Source organism: Culex quinquefasciatus, chromosome 3 (genome assembly GCF_015732765.1).
Source record: "Culex quinquefasciatus strain JHB chromosome 3, VPISU_Cqui_1.0_pri_paternal, whole genome shotgun sequence".
Classification (NCBI taxonomy): Eukaryota; Metazoa; Arthropoda; class Insecta; order Diptera; family Culicidae; genus Culex; species Culex quinquefasciatus.
Window position 1 is genome coordinate 36421919 of NC_051863.1, and position 17638 is coordinate 36439556.

A 17638-nucleotide genomic window follows, 5' to 3' on the forward strand; every position below is an offset into this window, starting at 1 on the left:
CACACGTAAAATCATGCTTTTACGTATAATTTGTTGCAAATTTACATGAAGTTGCATTGAAATTTAAATGTTCTTAGGTGTAAAAAACGGTCTGCACTTCTTCCATTTTTTAAGTACCGTAATCTGGGGTGAATCGGGACTACAGTCTGAATAGGGACAGCAGTTTTTAGAGCACTTAAAGCTTTTAAATTTAGAAACGGATGTACACATTTTGTAGGCCTGAGTCTGTTCTAACCGAAACCAACCAGAAAAATCAAAATATTGTGCTCCAACATGGTAAAAACTGCTGTCCCAATTCGCCCCATGTGTCCCGATTGACCCCAGTTTACGGTATGTTAAGTAAAATTGGAAACTGAAAAAAAATATTTCCAGACATGGGCTCTTAGGTCCAGACACTGTCAAAACGGCATTTTCGAATGATGGGCAAATTATTTGAAACTTTTAACTATGTTTCTTTAAAAGGCCAACTAATCATCTTAAATCTCTGTGAGGTTTTCCATGGCACTTCAGAAAGTTTGACTTCATGTTGCACGTACACACTCATACTTTTAATTTCTCCATTGTCAAATCTCTAAAAATTGAAAAATTGTAAACAAGATTGCAGTAGCTCCTCTTTTTGTCTGAACGAGAGAGGGCGATTGGGAACCGACCAAGCATTACGTTTACGTTAAACTACGCTGGCAAAAATGGTTTTGTAGCGGCTTTTGTGGTTAGCACTGTAGAGCGGGGATGATTTTGAATCTCTTGTTTTATGTTTTTCTTGTTTCATTTTTATTATTTTAATTTGCATTTATCTTGTTTAGTTTATGTTTGTTTTTGATAGTTTTTGCCTGTCTATTTTTTATGTTTCTACAGTCACATTTTCATTTTGTTTTTCACATTTTCTGCTATAAAATGGCAACGTTATTATTTAAATTGTAAAAAATATGCGTAGAGGCATAGTCTGAGACCAGCGATGGAATAATCATCATCAAAAGAAAATCTTCGGATGTTCATCAAGAGAAAAAATCCACAGAGAGCATGCTCTCCTCTCGCACGCACGAAAGATCGGTAAAAGGAATCTAAAAAAATCATCATCTTGATTATTCGGCGGAACATCTTTTTCACTACTACACTTGCAAGTGTAACGTCACACGTCGAAAAATGACCTGTCACTATTTGTAGATGGGCAATGTTTGTAAACGACCGAGCCACGTAGCCCAGTGGTAACGCTTCCGCCTCGTAAGCGGTAGATCGGGGTTCAAATCCCGGCTCGGACCAACACAACTGGTGATCTTTTCCCTTCTGGAATCGATTGCTTAGTAAAGGGAAGGTAGTGTATCGTCACAAACTGGACCTTATCACGACACCTTAGGGAGGCGACCTATGGAATGTTAACATTAACCTTAACATGTTAACATTAAGTTGAGAATGAAACTGCCACTGAATCCGCTTTGTAAATGCCGGCCCCGATACTCTTCAAGGGTGTTCCCCTCAGGAACAGGGAAAGAAAAAAAAATGTTTGTAAACAAAGTGAAATAAATAATTTTAAGTGGTGCTGACAAGGAAATTCACAAAAAATCATCAGCAGATTGATTTTCTGGGAGAATTTCGGGAACGATATTCTGTTGCGTGATTTGCCTCCTCTCTCTTTCGCGGTTGAAGAAGGTTCACAAGTGAAATTGATTGTTTTGCGATTATTCCATCCCTTTCTGGGACACTAGAAATTTACTGCATACTTCTTTTTTTAAATATGGGTAATTCTCCGCCAACTCACACAGCAGTTGCCCCGACCCTTCATCGATTTGCGTGAAACTTTGTCCTAAGGGGTAACTTTTGTCCCTGATCACGAACCCGAGGTCCGTTTTTTTGATATTTCGTGACGAAGGGGCGGTACGACCCCCTCCATTTTTGAACATGCGAAAAAAGAGGTGTTTTTCAATAGTTTGCAGCCTGAAACGGTGATGAGATAGAATATTGGTGTCAAAGGGACTTTTATGTAAAATTAGACGCCCGATTTGATGGCGTACTCAGAATTCCGAAAAAACGTATTTTTCATCGAAAAACAACACTAAAAAAGTATTAAAAATTCTCCTATTTTCCGTTATTCGACTGTAAAATTTTTCGAACATGTCATTTTATGGGAAATTTAATGTTCGTTTCGAATCTACACTGACCCAGAAGGGCCATTTTTTCATTTAGAACAAAATTTTTCATTTTAAAATTTCGTGTTTTTTCTAACTTTGCAGGGTTATTTTTTAGAGTGTAACAATATTCTACAAAGTTGTAGAGCAGACAATTACAAAATTTTTGATATATAGACATAAGGGGTTTGCTAATAAACATCACGAGTTATCGCGATTTTACGAAAAAAAAGTTTTGAAAATGTTGGTCGTCGTTGATCATGGCCGTTCATGGTCACCCGCGACAGACACGGAAGACGAAACAAAGAGAAACGCAAAAAGTAACTTTTTCAAAACTTTGTTTTCTTAAAATCGCAATAACTCGTGATGTTTATGAGCAAACCCCTTATGTCTGTATATCAAAATTTTTGTAATTGTCTGCTCTACAACTTTGTAGAACATTGTTACACTATTAAAAATAACCCTGCAAAGTTAGAAAAAACACGAAATATTAAAATGAAAAATTTTGTTCTAAATGAAAAAATGACCCTTCTGGGTCAATGTAGATTCGAAACGAACATTAAATTTCCCATAAAATGACATGTTCCAAATTTTTTTACAGTCGAGTAACGGAAATGGGAGAATTTTTTAGACTTTTTTTAGTGTTTTTTTTTTTATGTAAAATACGTTTTTTTGGAATTCTGAGTACGCCATCAAATTGGGCGTCTAATTTTACATAAAAGTCCCTTTGACACCAAATTTCTATCTCATCACCGTTCCAGGCTGCAAATTATTGAAAAACACCTTTTTTTCGCATGTTCAAAAATGAAAGGAGTCGTACCGCCCCTCCGTCACGAGATATCAAAAAACAGACCTCGGATTCGTGATCAGGGACAAAAGTTACCCCTTAGGACAAAGTTTCACGCAAATCTAAGAGGGGTCGGGGCAACTTTTCCCGATTTCGTGTGAGTTGGTAGAGAATTACCCATATAGGAAATGTTAGTAAAAAAACACAGCCAAAGTTGACCCCTAAAAAAATTTCATGTTTCAAAACATTTACACACACATAACACAAGAAAACCTTCCAATCCATAAATTTTCAAAAAATTAAGAGTTTTTCTTTCCAATGCTTTTTAAAGATCAAAAATTGGTTGAAAAATTGATTTTTGACGATTTTTCGAATCGAAGCCCGCCTAAAGGCGAAGTTGGGTTGAAGAGGGTTAATGCATTTGCTGTTAAGTAACAGATTTCAAGTATTACTCAATGACAGGTAAATTATTATTTCAAAATGTTGTGGATCAAAATGTGAGTATTTGAGGCACAAGTTAACATAATAAGATCTCAAACACAATATTGTAATTAACAAGGATGGATGGAACGATTCAGCTTCTATCTTGATACTTAAGGAAAAAAATATTTCGACGAAATAGTTAAGATTTTTGAATCATTCGAAAACTTTGAAAAAAGTAAGTTTTTTTTTAAATAAAATCTCAGGTATTTTTCAAATTATTTTTTTTTTAGTTTAAACTTTTTCCTAAGTATCTTACCCATCTCAGCCGACAATCGTAACACTCAGCCAAAACGAGCCGTATAACTTGTCAAGTGGTATGGGAGGAGCCGTGGGTGATTGCTCCACATGCAGCAGGATTAGGATCCGAGATAGAGCGATAGGAACAGTCGAGGAAGACTGTGGCTGTACGGTGTGGTGTCCTTCGGAGCTGATTATATGGACTGCTACTGCGGGAAAATGCCATTCCATCAGACAGACGGGGTTGGGGTCGGGGGATAACGTAACGATTACGACCAAATGGACAACTCTTTGCAGCCCATAAAGCCAGACTAAGTGTTGATTTATTGCCTGTATGCACCGGAATGAACGAGTAGCTAGTTTACCGCTTCTCTGCACGTGGAGTGATCCATGACGAACAGCTTTATTGAGTGGGGGAAAGGAGCTTTTTGGCTGATATACTTGATGGGGCTCAGGTGGGTGGAATGTGTTGATCGGCTAAGCTTTCTTTAAAGGTGCAATATTTCCTGAAAATTGCAGAAATGACAACGTTTTTTTCCCTCACTATGATCGGTGCCCAAAATCCTTTTGAATGAAATAAGTTTCGCTGAAAATTCGAACTAAAAGGGTGATTTCGTATTTTCAAAAAAATATGTATGGGTCATTCCAAGTCAACTGAGTACACTTTTGGACTCGACCTTCACCGACTTGGACCAAACTTGCAGGGAGGGAAGTTTGGTGCTGATTGGGCCATCCCTCTATTTTTGGCACCGCCCTCTTTTTGGCGATTTTCTAAAAAACTTTTTTTTCTTTTAATCATAACTTTGCAACTATTTGAGCAAAAGACTTTCTACAGGTTGCATTTTATAGAATATTGTCCAAGGAATTCGATAAAAATAAAATTTTAACCCTTAATGCCCACTAATATTATATTTTAAAGTTTTAAGAATAAAAATTCAGTTTTGACCAATTGCTTTTATTTTTATTTGTTTTATTTTATCACCATCGTGTTCCCCGGACAATTTTACAAAATAATCAATGTAGACTTCAAACTAAAATGAACTATTGGCGAGATACAACGATTTTACTGAAAAAAGTTTGATTTTGTACTGCATTCTGTCCTATGAATTCAAATCCGAAATAAGTTTCTCACATATAAAAACCGAATTATGCTAGATTCATTCCTATTTGTTGAAAAGTACACTGTTAACTTCCGAGTGCTGCGCAAAATCGATTTTTTTTCAGTAAAATCGCTGTATCTCGTCAATTGTCTACATTGATTGTTATGTAAAATTGTCCGGGAACACGATGGTGATAAAATAAAACAAATAAAAATATAAGCAATTGGTCAAAACTGAATTTTTATACTTAAAACGTTAAAATATAATATTAGTGGGCATTTAAGGGTTAAATTTTATTTTTATCGAATTTCTTGGACAATATTCTATAAAATGCAACCTGTAGAAAGTCTTTTGCTCAAATAGTTGCAAAGTTATGATTAAAAGAAAAAAAAGTTTTTTAGAAAATCGCCAAAAAAAGAGGGCGGTGCCAAAAATAGAGGGATGGTCCAATCAGCACCAAACTTGGGTTTTCTGTTAACTATCGATAGGTAAACGTTCCCTCCAAGTTTGGTCCAAATCGGTGAAGGTCGAGTCCAAAAGTGTACTCAGTTGACCTGGAATGACCCGTATGCAACATTGTTACTCGTTGCAAAATTCGAGGCATAAATCCCCATTATTGACAATAACACTGAAAAGGTTCAACATGATTTTGCAAATATGCCTAGAGCAATAGCTTTATTTTTCCAATCAAAAATTGCCAAGATACGATAGATTGATACGAATGTCGATAGATGGGAAGAAACCGAGGGCGTCTTCAATGAATCATCATTTAATGAGCAATAATCATTAAATCACGATCATAATTGGATGACAATAAATCGTTATTGCTGAGCGCAATATATTGCTTTCTTTCCTGTTTGCGTCTATTCTTGGTAAAGTAAATAGGTAAGATAAATAAATTTTGAACTTGTAGACGCAATCAATGTGATTAGTGCTTATTCTTTAACTGGGTGAAGAATAAATTTGAATTTCGTTTCAATGTGCTGCAAATGTGTTACAATAATACATATATTTTATGATGCCTAATGCACAACACTTTTTGTTTTATTTTCTACATGTTTTTAAGATAATGCAATCTTCCAATTATCTTACTATTTTGCAAAATCAGAACAGAACAACTTTCACCAATTATATTTACTACAATTTATAAAAAATAGACCTTCATGAAGTGTTTTGTCGAATACCTTGAAACATACCGTTTTCCTAGAAATACACGCTTATTCTGTTTTGAATTGCATGCAAATTTCTCCAGTGATTAATAAACACACACTCCGCGAAATTAACAAGCAAATCAGCGCATTATATTATGGTAATTTTGCAAATTTTGCTCTTCTCCTCACTAGCTAACATAAAAATTGCCTTGCCAGACCAAGTCGACTGTGAATATCGATAAAAAAAAAGAAGCTGGGAACGAAAACGATGGGAGAATCGCTATATTTATCGTTTCAAAAGTCAATCATGCCTAATCAGATACGATCTGTCTGGGAGAAATTTGAATCTCTGTGGATGACTCGTAGATTTTGGAATTAACGGATTGAAAAGTTATTGGTATATTTTGACTGATTATCATCCAATGATTTTATAAATATGTTTCACCTAAAAATAATTCAAACGCAATCGCCAAACAGCAACACCAAACATGAAACAGTCCAATTTCCCGACAGTGAACGGAAAACAAACGCCCCAATGACGTCCAAACGTGCATGATTGATGACTGCTTTGATCCGTTTATCGACGGTACTGGTCACGCATTTCGTCGAATTGATCGGAAAATTGTTACCACGCGTCATTCGCCGCCAGGCAGTGGCGGACCTGAAACAATCTAAAAAAAAGTATTCAGAAGGGTTTCAGGAGGGCAACTTAAAAAACAAGTACAATTGATTATAAACTTAAAAAAAAAAAACATTATAAAACGTTTATTTAACTATTTGTAATCAAATTTGCCATTTTTGAACATATTGCAAATTTTTAATTTTGTGCTCAAAATACCGTAATTTTGAGAAAAAATAAGCAGTCTGAGATATTGATATCTATCGATTTCTTACACCATAGCACACCTCTGGACAAAAAATGAGAACATTCGCTGGTTTAGTTATCGAGAAACAGCCATTTTAAGATGTTATATCCGATTTTTAATAACACCGTTGCAAACAATTTTTGAACTTTATGTCCCTTGACTTTGGCTAAAGTCGAGAGGGAAAGGGGGGGGGGCGTATTCACTTTTTAATGCAATCATTGCTTTTTGTTTCAGACTTTAAAAAAAACTTTTTTGCATTACTGTGCAACGGCATTTAAAAAATAAAATCTAAATATTTTTGGTCGATCCCAGACATGCTAAATATATTTTAAAAGCAGAAAAAATCATTTCAATTTGTTTTCAGCTGATAAGAATTCTATTTCCAATAAAATTTGAAAGTTTTTTGAAAACATTTTTTTTTTTGCCCCCTGAATTTTTCGGATCGATTTTGAAGGGGCCGACAAAAACTTTAGAAAATATTTTCAACGGCCTAAGAAAGAAAAAAAAATGTATTTCAAGATAATGGTGGTTTTTGGCTTAGTTTCAGAAGGTTTGTTGATGTTTTTCTCGAAATAAAGCCACTTTAAATTTTGTTTCCGACTTGTTTTAAGAAAATCCATAAAATACAATTTCAGCCTTTCACAGAATGTGCATATTGAGATAATGATGGATTTTGCTTTATATGACTATCTATCTCTTGGCCAAGTTTCAGATTGTTTGCTGATGTTGTTTTTAAGATGCAGCCATTTTAAAATGTTATTTCTGACCTTTTCTTATTGAGAATCGGAAACTTTGCCCAGAGATACTTGATAGTCGTCATATGAAGCCAAATTCAGCTTTATCTTGAAATGCATGTTTTTTGAAATTATAAATTGTAAAGATTTAAAAGATTTTCTAAAATAGAGAAATAATATGGCTGTATCTCGAGAACTACATCAGCAAACCATCTGAAACTTGGCCCAGAGATACTTGACAGTCAAAATCAAAATCCACATTATCACGTAATGCATTATCTTTGAAATGCTGAGAGCTGTAACTTGAAAATGGTACATTTTATCAACAAAAAAATGTTAGTCTTCTCTACAACTTTTTTACAAAGTCACACTTTAAAAAATAACCCTGCAAAGTTAAAAAAACACGAAATTTTAAATTGAAAAATTGTGTTCTAAATGAAAAATTACTTTTCTGGTTCAATGTAGATTCGAAAAGTACATTAAATTTCCTCTAAAATGACTTGTTCCAAAAAAAAAATATAGTCGGGTAACGGAATATGGCAGAGCTTTAAATACTTTTGTAGTGTTTTTTTTCGATGAAATATACGTTTGTTTCGGAATGCTGAGTACGCCATCAAATCGGGCGTCCAATTTTACATAAAAGTCCCTTTGACATCAAATTTCTATCTCATCACCGGTTCAGGCTGTAAATTATTGGAAAACACCTCTTTTTCGCATATTCAAAAATGGAAGGGGTCGTACCACCCCTCCGTCATGAGATATCAAAAAACGGACCTCGGATTCGTGATCAGGGACAAAAGTGATCAGGGACAAATCATATTTTCATAGTTTTTGCACCATCACACGCTCTGGCTCAGAAGATGTATTTTTAATCTCTTAAAATATAAAAAAAAATGAAAAATAAAAACTTATTTTGCGAATTTAACTATCATTGAAAAAGAAGGTAAATACACAATTGGATTATTTGTGTACCTATTTTTCCAAAAAGTCCTAATCATTACCAACAACATTGCCGAAGACACCGAATCGATCAGGAAATCCCTTCTCGAGATACTGAATTTCATACATTTCCATACCCATCATGTATGACCGGACCCCAAAATTGTATGAATGCTTGTGTGGAAAACCTAATGATGCAAAATTGCTACTTTCGACAATTCAAACAGTCGGCGCCCATGCCAAATTTCGAAGCCCACTTTTTCATGCGTACCACATCGGTCGCAATTCAAATGTCACCGAGGGATTTGAGGAATTGATTGCATTCGCGGTTGAACTTCCGGGCCGGGGTTCCTGGCACAAACATATGGGAATTAGTTGTTATTAATTTATCGATGCCGGACAGGCCGGCAAATCGAAAAACCCTCGTTTATCTTCCGGTAAAGAAATCATATTTGGATTGTGCATGAAATAGAGCTTTTGATCAATATCGCTGAGCCTCAAAACGGGCGAGGGTTTCCGTTTGAATCGATTTGGAAACGTCAAATTTGGCATTTTTATAACCGCTGACACAAGTGGGCATAAAGGTCCCATTTTTTTTCGGTATGAGAATGTAAGATATCATGAGGATAGCGGAGCTTTTCTCTCGATTATTATGTAAATTTAGCCTCACAAGATGACGACAATGACCTACATGAAAATAGGCATATGCGTGTGCGTTTGTGTTCAAATATTGAAGCGAGCGGCATTCTGGCGACGGTCCAAAGACGGTTCTGTAGACTAATGGCCGCCACCATCAGAAAGCAAATGTCTGGCTGCGATTTTGTTTGAGCGTTGGCGATGTCCGGAAGCCAAGTGAAAAGGGTCAACATCATCCTATGAGTAAGTCACTAAATTTAGCCTCTCGTTGACGCTTCTTAGAATTTTGTTTTGGGCAGTTCTAGATTGATTGAACTATTCCTATATTATTGGGATATAAAATGAGAATTTCCAATATGCTGCGTTGAGCACAAAAGTGAACCAGCATTTCCCAGTCCTTTCGTCTGTTTGACAAATTGAAACCAAATGCCGGTGAACGTTTTCAAAATCGTTGTGTGTATGCCTTTTGAGAATACTGATCATCTGAAACAGGTAAACATGTTGGTTTACATCGTTAACCGCTGACTTGTTGATTCCCGCGAGGAAGCTGCGAGCCTTTGATGTTTGTTGTTGGCGGCAACCTAACGAACCTGACTATCACCGGTGATTTTCTCATGATGGTGATACATAAATATGTACAAAATATAGCAAAGCAGCTAAAACAAAAAAAAATAAGTTCTAATTGCATCAATTACGACTGCAACCACAATTGTAAATGAGCATTTAAGCTGCCCAAAGCGATGTGTTTATTCTGGAACCGTCATTAAAATCAGTGATCAAATAATTACTTGTGTACAGGTATCCTACCACATTGTACATCTGATATTGATATCATTTTAATTGCAAAAGCTGTTGGTAATTGAGTAGTATCTAGCGATGATTATGACACTGACAGGTTGTGCAATCTGTTTACGAAACGAACTGGCCAAAGGCATAATAAAAATGCACCAGAATGATTATGGCTTTGACTAAATATGTTTCACAGAAGAGTGGCTTTTTTATAGCACAACGTGATGCTATATTTTTAATTTTTTTTAAGTCATACTAATTTTTTAAGCCATACTTTTCCTTTTTAAAGTTTTTGTCCCTCGGTTCTGGTCAAGGTTGAAAAGAGGTAATCAAAATGTCAAGTCCAACTTCATAAATTTTGAAGCAATAAAAGCCTTATTAACAATTTTTAGAATTATTTTCTTATGGTTTATGTAAGTTTTATGTCTTGTTTTTGATCTGAGGTCCCAAAAATTCAAAATTAAATTAATTATGAAAAGTCTGAAGTACCCTATTTGAAAAAAGAATTCAAAAAATTAACACTATACAAAGTGTATTTAAAAAACTAACTTAATCCACCTATGTGGTTGATGCCTTCCTCATTTTTAATATAAGTGGTTTGGCAGCTATTTTTTTAGATCCAGAAAAATAAGTACACAGATATAACTCAAGTGGTCATAACTCGAGACAGGGTTGCCAAATCATCAATGTTGTGGACTCGTTGGAAAGGGTTTTTGATTACCTAACCAACGATGTGTCGGATGATGAATCCAAACATCGTTTACATACATTTAAGTGAGATCCGGCTTCAACAGAGTACATAAATATCACTTAAGTGGTCCTAACTCGAGACAGGGTTGCCAGATCTTCAATCTTTGGACTCGTTGGAAAGGTATCTCGATTACCTAACCAACGATGAATTGGATGATGGATCCGGGCATCGTTTACAAACATTTAAGTGAGATCCGACATCAAAAAAGTACATAAATATCACTTAAGTGGTCATAACTCGAGACAGGGTTGCCAGATCTTCAATGTTGTGGACTCATTGGAAAGGTCTTTCGATTACCTAACCAACGATTGGTCGGATGATGGATCCGGACATCGTTTACATACATTTAAGTGAGATCCGGATATATGTGAAAACACATTTTTATACATAACTTTTGAACTACTTATCGAAACTTCAAACAATTCAATAGCGATGTATGGGACCATGAACCAAGTCGAATGCAACCGGTTTGATCAAAATCGGTTCAGCCAGTGCTGAGAAAACTCAGTGAGAATTTTGGTCACATACATACATACACACACACACATACACACACACATACACACACACATACACACACACAGACATTTGTTCAGTTTTCGATTCTGAGTCGATATGTATACATGAAGGTGGGTCTTTGAGCTTTTAATAAAAAGTTCATGTTTAGAGCAGGATTATAGCCTTACCTCAGTGAGGAAGGCAAAAATACAAAAACAGTCGACACTCTGGCTGTCGATCTTCTCGATATCAATATTGCTCCAGCTGTCAATAAATTTTTCAGTCCCTTCAAGAAGATTGCTTTGATTTTTCATTCTATCTAACCATACTATCTTACCAATTTAAGGTATTGTTTTGATATTACAAAATTGCAGAATTTGTCAATGGTCGAACACCACATTTTGGTATTCTTTTGGTATTACAGTATTTAATCAAATTCCTCTGAAACTATGGGAAAATTATGAACAATTTTGACAAAATAATTAACTTTGCCCTAAAATTATGTCTCAAAGTGAATGCTTTCATGGAAAACCGGAAATTTCAAACTTGATTTTAAACATTTTTGATATACTTCCTAAAGCAATGACTTGAAATTGCGGAAAATTTTTTAAGTCAGGATGCCACCTTTTTTATTATTTTGGTATTGAAGTGTTCCATCAAATTCCTCTGAAACTGTGAGATTTTTTTTTATTAAATTTTGACGAGATAATTAATTTTGCGCTAAAATGACTTGAAACCCAAAAATGTTAAAGCTGATTTTCAAAATGTTGGATATACCCACCAAGATTTTTTTTTAAATCGTTGCAATATCTCTAAGTCGGGATAACTAACTACTTTGAAAAACGAGTCAATCGACAGATTATTGAATTTTGGTGAATTTCTATCCAGTTTCATTTTAATAACATTTATTTTTCAATCTTGTTATTTTTCAGCATCTTCAAGAACTTCAAGCACAGGCCGTTCATCCATGACAAATGCAGTTTCATTTTAATAACATTTATTTTTCAATCTTGTTATTTTTCAGAATCTTCAAGAACTTCAAGCACAGGCCGTTCATCCATGACAAATGCATTCGATGTGGTGAAGAATATCACTTAGAACAACATGGAATCATCAGGTGAGTAGATTTGGCTGTTGAAATTTTGGTATTACTTGTGCAAATACCAGCGACCAAAATGTGCTCTTGGTTGCCCAGTAATAGATGGTAAAATACCATGAAATCATACCAAAATCATGTATGTGGAAGACCACAGGAATACCAAAATCTGATTTTCCAAGGGCGCGGGAATACCTAAAAATAAAACCATGGTAATACCAAGTTTTGGTATTCAAGCAATGTTCCAAAATCCAAAGGACCTCAACTTGGTATTGAAATGGTTTTATTTTGAGGTATTATTTTACCCTTGGAATAACATGGTTTGGTATTGTTGTGCCCTTCCACATACAAAACTTTGGTATTATTTTATGGTATTTTACGATCTATTACTGGGCAACCAAGGGCACATTTTGGTCCCTGTTTTTTACCCAAGTTATATCAAAATGTGGTATACCCCTGCTCGGGTATAGGACTTACAGTTGAAGTCAGTTCGGGTGTTTTTGGATGCGGAAAAGCTGTAAACAATTGGCCTATTTATTTTCCTAGCTTAGACATATTTATGTGATAAGCCTTGAGGGCTTTTAATCCAGAAGAGGAGATTATCTCCAAATGAAGTCAACCCCTAATTGAATATCCCTGGCTGCGTAGCACGTATTTACCATCGCAGCTTTAAAATCCAAAGAGACCATCGTTCCGGGTAAGGTCCGGCCACGGTTACACCCCATCAACAGCATATCTCTCTCCGAGGGCGATTATTTAAATTGTTTCATTAAATATTTCCCCGCAACTTGCCACATGATCCAACTGTTTATCGCCCGGTCCTCTTGGGCTGGGCGGCAAACTGAACTGTAGGGCCAGCTAATTAGGTGGATAATTTATGCTTGAATTTTCGCGTGCCTGCGGGCCTCAAAAGTGGCAGTTTAGAGATAATTTCACGCGGAATTCCAATTACTTTGCGAGAGCCACCACCGTGGAATGGGGTTTGGCACTTTGATAATGGAACGTTCGGTATTATTAAATTGAAACTCGCGGGACCGAGTCGGTGCTATTTGACTAATTTTGTCCGACATCCTACCGCAGATTCCACCGACAAAGAAGAACTCTATTTTGGGTTAGCACACCCAACAACTAACAGGTATGTTAGAGAAGGAGGTAAGGACAGCAAAGAATGTTGAACATTCTTCTATCCCTTTCACAGCTGATAAGTTGTGTGATGTTTGACAAAGCTTACCACAACAGAGGAAAGTTGGGAAACCAACACCTTTTTGTATGGAAATTTTTCGGTTAAGCGTCATTGTTTTGCAATGCTAGGAATTTTGTCTATTGTGCTTAGAATGGCGCCTTTACGTTAATCACACGTTTAGAAGTGGATGTTAAATTGATATTCAATCTGGTTTATTTATGGCACTAAAAACTTTTATTTTATTCAGCTATGATCCAATGACATTCTTCCGAAGCAGGTGTAATTGTAACAGGAAATATCCATGCTTTTGCCGATATTTAAATTAACTTTTCGTTTCACCGTGAATTGATTTCTCAAAATCCATATTCTATAAACTTTTGAAGTATAAACAAAAAAATGATTTCTGAGTATTTTTATTAAATGGCATGTTTTGGAAAAAACAGAAATCCAACTTTAAAAAATCTGTAAATTTTTGATGTAAAATCAACTTTGCAAACGAAAAGAACTCTACAGAAAGTTTGAAATGGTGAGTCGGTTTCGAGATAACGCCACGGTGTATTTTTCTGATAACATTATGATAAGAAATTCGGCAAGTCTGATATTTGGCACCATGAAAGAAGGGCTCTTTCCCGCCATTTTGCGGGGTCCGGCGAAATATTTCGTCGGGGGGTCTAGAGCAACTTTTTTTGAAGGTTTTTTTTCGATTTTATATGATTTTTCTTCAGAAAAGTCGATGGAAATCGATGGGTTCATGTTCAAATCCATCAAATTTCTTATGAATGTCCCTCAAGAGACTCTAAATTACATATTTGACCTCGGATAAAAAGTTTCCAACCCAAATTTACCAGTTTTCTAGCTTTCTTTGAAAAAACCCCAAAATTCAAGCTTGAAACCTAAAAACAGCTCAAAACGATCGAATAAAAATCTTTGTTTTATACAATTCGTCATGAAAATACAGTAGCAATTTGCCCGAATACAAATTCGAGCATAACACATTGCTAAACTTAGAGTATTTCATTTTAAAGGTATTTATTACCTTAAAGGGTCCCAAATCATATAAAATCGAATAAAAAAAACCTTTAAACAAAAGAAAGAGCCCTACTTTCATGGTGCCAAATATCAGACTTGCCGATTTTTTTTCTTAAGATTGTTCGAGGAAACACACCGTGACGCAACTTTAAATTTGATATTTACAAAAAAAATATGTTTTTCAATCCCCAAAATAGTTTTCATTTTTGTCATTTTTTTTTTTTTCATTTTTGTCATTTTTGTCATTTTTGTCATTTTTGTCATTTTTGTCATTTTTGTCATTTTTGTCATTTTTGTCATTTTTGTCATTTTTGTCATTTTTGTCATTTTTGTCATTTTTGTCATTTTTGTCATTTTGTCATTTTCATTTTGTCATTTTGTCATTTTTGTCATTTTGTCATTTTTGTCATTTTGTCATTTTGTCATTTTTGTAATTTTTGTAATTTTGTAATTTTTAAATTTTGTAATTTTTGTCATTTTGTCATTTTTGTCATTTTGTCATTTTTGTCATTTTGTCATTTTGTCATTTTTGTCATTTTGTCATTTTGTCATTTTGTCATTTTGTCATTTTGTCATTTTGTCATTTTGTCATTTTTGTCATTTTGTCATTTTTGTCATTTTTGTCATTTTTGTCATTTTTGTCATTTTGTCATTTTGTCATTTTTGTCATTTTTGTCATTTTGTCATTTTTGTCATTTTTGTCATTTTTGTCATTTTGTCATTTTTGTCATTTTGTCATTTTTGTCATTTTTGTCATTTTGTCATTTTTGTCATTTTGTCATTTTTGTCATTTTGTCACTTTTGTCATTTTTGTCATTTTGTCATTTTGTCATTTTTGTCATTTTGTCATTTTTTCATTTTGTCATTTTGTCATTTTGTCATTTTTGTCACTTTTGTCATTTTGTCATTTTTGTCATTTTGTCATTTTGTCATTTTGTCATTTTTGTCATTTTTGTCATTTTTGTCATTTTGTCATTTTGTCATTTTTGTCATTTTTGTCATTTTGTCATTTTGTCATTTTGTCATTTTTGTCTTTTTGTCATTTTTGTCATTTTGTCATTTTGTCATTTTGTCACTTTTGTCATTTTTCATTTTTGTCATTTTTGTCATTTTTGTCATTTTTTCATTTTTGTCATTTTTGTCATTTTTGTCATTTTTGTCACTTTTGTCATTTTGTCATTTTTGTCATTTTTGTCATTTTTGTCATTTTGTCATTTTGTCATTTTGTCATTTTTGTCATTTTGTCATTTTGTCATTTTGTCATTTTGTCATTTTGTCATTTTGTCATTTTGTCATTTTGTCATTTTGTCATTTTTGTCACTTTTGTCATTTTGTCATTTTGTGTCATTATGGTCATTTTGTCATTTTGTCATTTTGTCATTTTTGTCATTTTTCATTTTGTCATTTTGTCATTTTTGTCATTTTTGTCATTTTTGTCATTTTTGTCATTTTTGTAATTTTTGTAATTTTTGTAAATTTTGTCATTTTTGTCATTTTTGTCATTTTTGTCATTTTTGTCATTTTTGTCATTTTTGTCATTTTTGTCATTTTTGTCATTTTGGTCATTTTTGTCATTTTGTCATTTTTGTCATTTTTGTCATTTTGGTCATTTTTGTCATTTTTGTCATTTTGTCATTTTGTTTTGTCATTTTGTCATTTTTGTCATTTTGTCATTTTGTCATTTTTGTCATTTTGTCATTTTTGTCATTTTTGTCATTTTTGTCATTTTGTCATTTTGTCATTTTTGTCATTTTGTCATTTTTGTCATTTTGTCATTTTGTCATTTTGTCATTTTTGTCATTTTGTCATTTTTGTCATTTTTGTCATTTTTGTCATTTTTGTCATTTTTGTCATTTTTGTCATTTTTGTCATTTTTGTCATTTTTGTCATTTTTGTCATTTTTGTCATTTTTGTCATTTTTGTCATTTTTGTCATTTTTGTCATTTTTGTCATTTTTGTCATTTTGTCATTTTGTCATTTTTGTCATTTTTGTCATTTTTGTCATTTTTGTCATTTTTGTCATTTTTGTCATTTTTGTCATTTTTGTCATTTTTGTCATTTTTGTCATGTTTGTCATGTTTGTCATTATTGTCATTTTTGTCATGACATGTCCAAAAAATAGTAGGGTCGACAGGAAACATGCATTTGGAATGCTGTTACAGCTTTAAATAATTGTTTTGATTATTTTCTGAAAACTTACTATTTTTTTCAAATTGCTAAAAAGATGAAACAGTCACATTTTTTTTGGTTTGAATTGAGAAACTTTTCTGAAACATAATCGAATTTAAATTTACCTATGAAATTTTTTAACATTGTTGGTAACAAATTGAATACCAATAAATTTCATAAGAAAACATGATTTACTGCTAGCAAGCCAATTTCAAAACGTGTTACACACAAAACAGGCTTTGTTAGCAAGACTTTTGTTTTTGCTCTCCGGTTTTTCCTCAGACTGTGCCCAATGCGCTTGCAGAAAAGTTTTTCAGGTCTGTTCAGGACCAAGTTGTGCGTTGTCGAAAAACTTTGCCACTTGTGCGAAAAACTTCAACCCACGACTTTTATCGTGTTTGTTCCGCCGCTTGTTTTACTTTTCGCATCCAGCTTAGAAGAAGAAGAATGCTGCGAATTGTATTGTGGTTTCATACCAGTTACACCTTCTGACATTGCCAAGTGAGTTTATCATAACGCGGAAAGTATTCCAGACGTTCCGGTACATATTTCAATGCAATTGTAGAATTTATGTTCTGTAAAGAAGTATTGCTTTTTGCAGTTGCATTTTCTTATTTATTGCATCTGGAAATATCAAATCGTCGCCGTCGTGCTAACTTGTCGTACGTGCATTCTGGGCCAAACTGAGTTAAGAACGCCATTTTGTGCAGCTCACAATGCCTCACCTTTTGACCTTCACAGATCCCCAAAATTTATATTTCAATCCTGAGATATTCAATATAATTTGTCACTTTCCATATTAAAGAAGTTTCAATCTTGTCGTGCTATCTTGACACAGCCTGAAAATTGATGTAAGTGCGACAATTGACCAAAGGGATTTCAGGTCAGAACGCGTTTGACAAAAGAACGAGCTTGACTACCGTAAACATTTTTAGTTATAACTCGGGAATCCAGCAACCAAATTCAACAAAATGATCAATCACACAAAACGTGTTTGTTATTGTTTACGTTGCGTGCTCTCGTTTTTGTTTACTCAAGGTCAAACATTAAAACGCGTTTTTCTCGGA

At 34.1% G+C, this 17638-nt stretch overlaps 1 protein-coding gene across 2 annotated transcripts in view; it reads left to right on the top strand.

The window, feature by feature from the left end:
* The window catches only part of LOC6039743 (FMRFamide receptor), a 125562-nt gene that overhangs the window by 104493 nt on the left and 3431 nt on the right, over positions 1-17638 (top strand). The gene's annotated exons all lie outside the window — the stretch shown is intronic.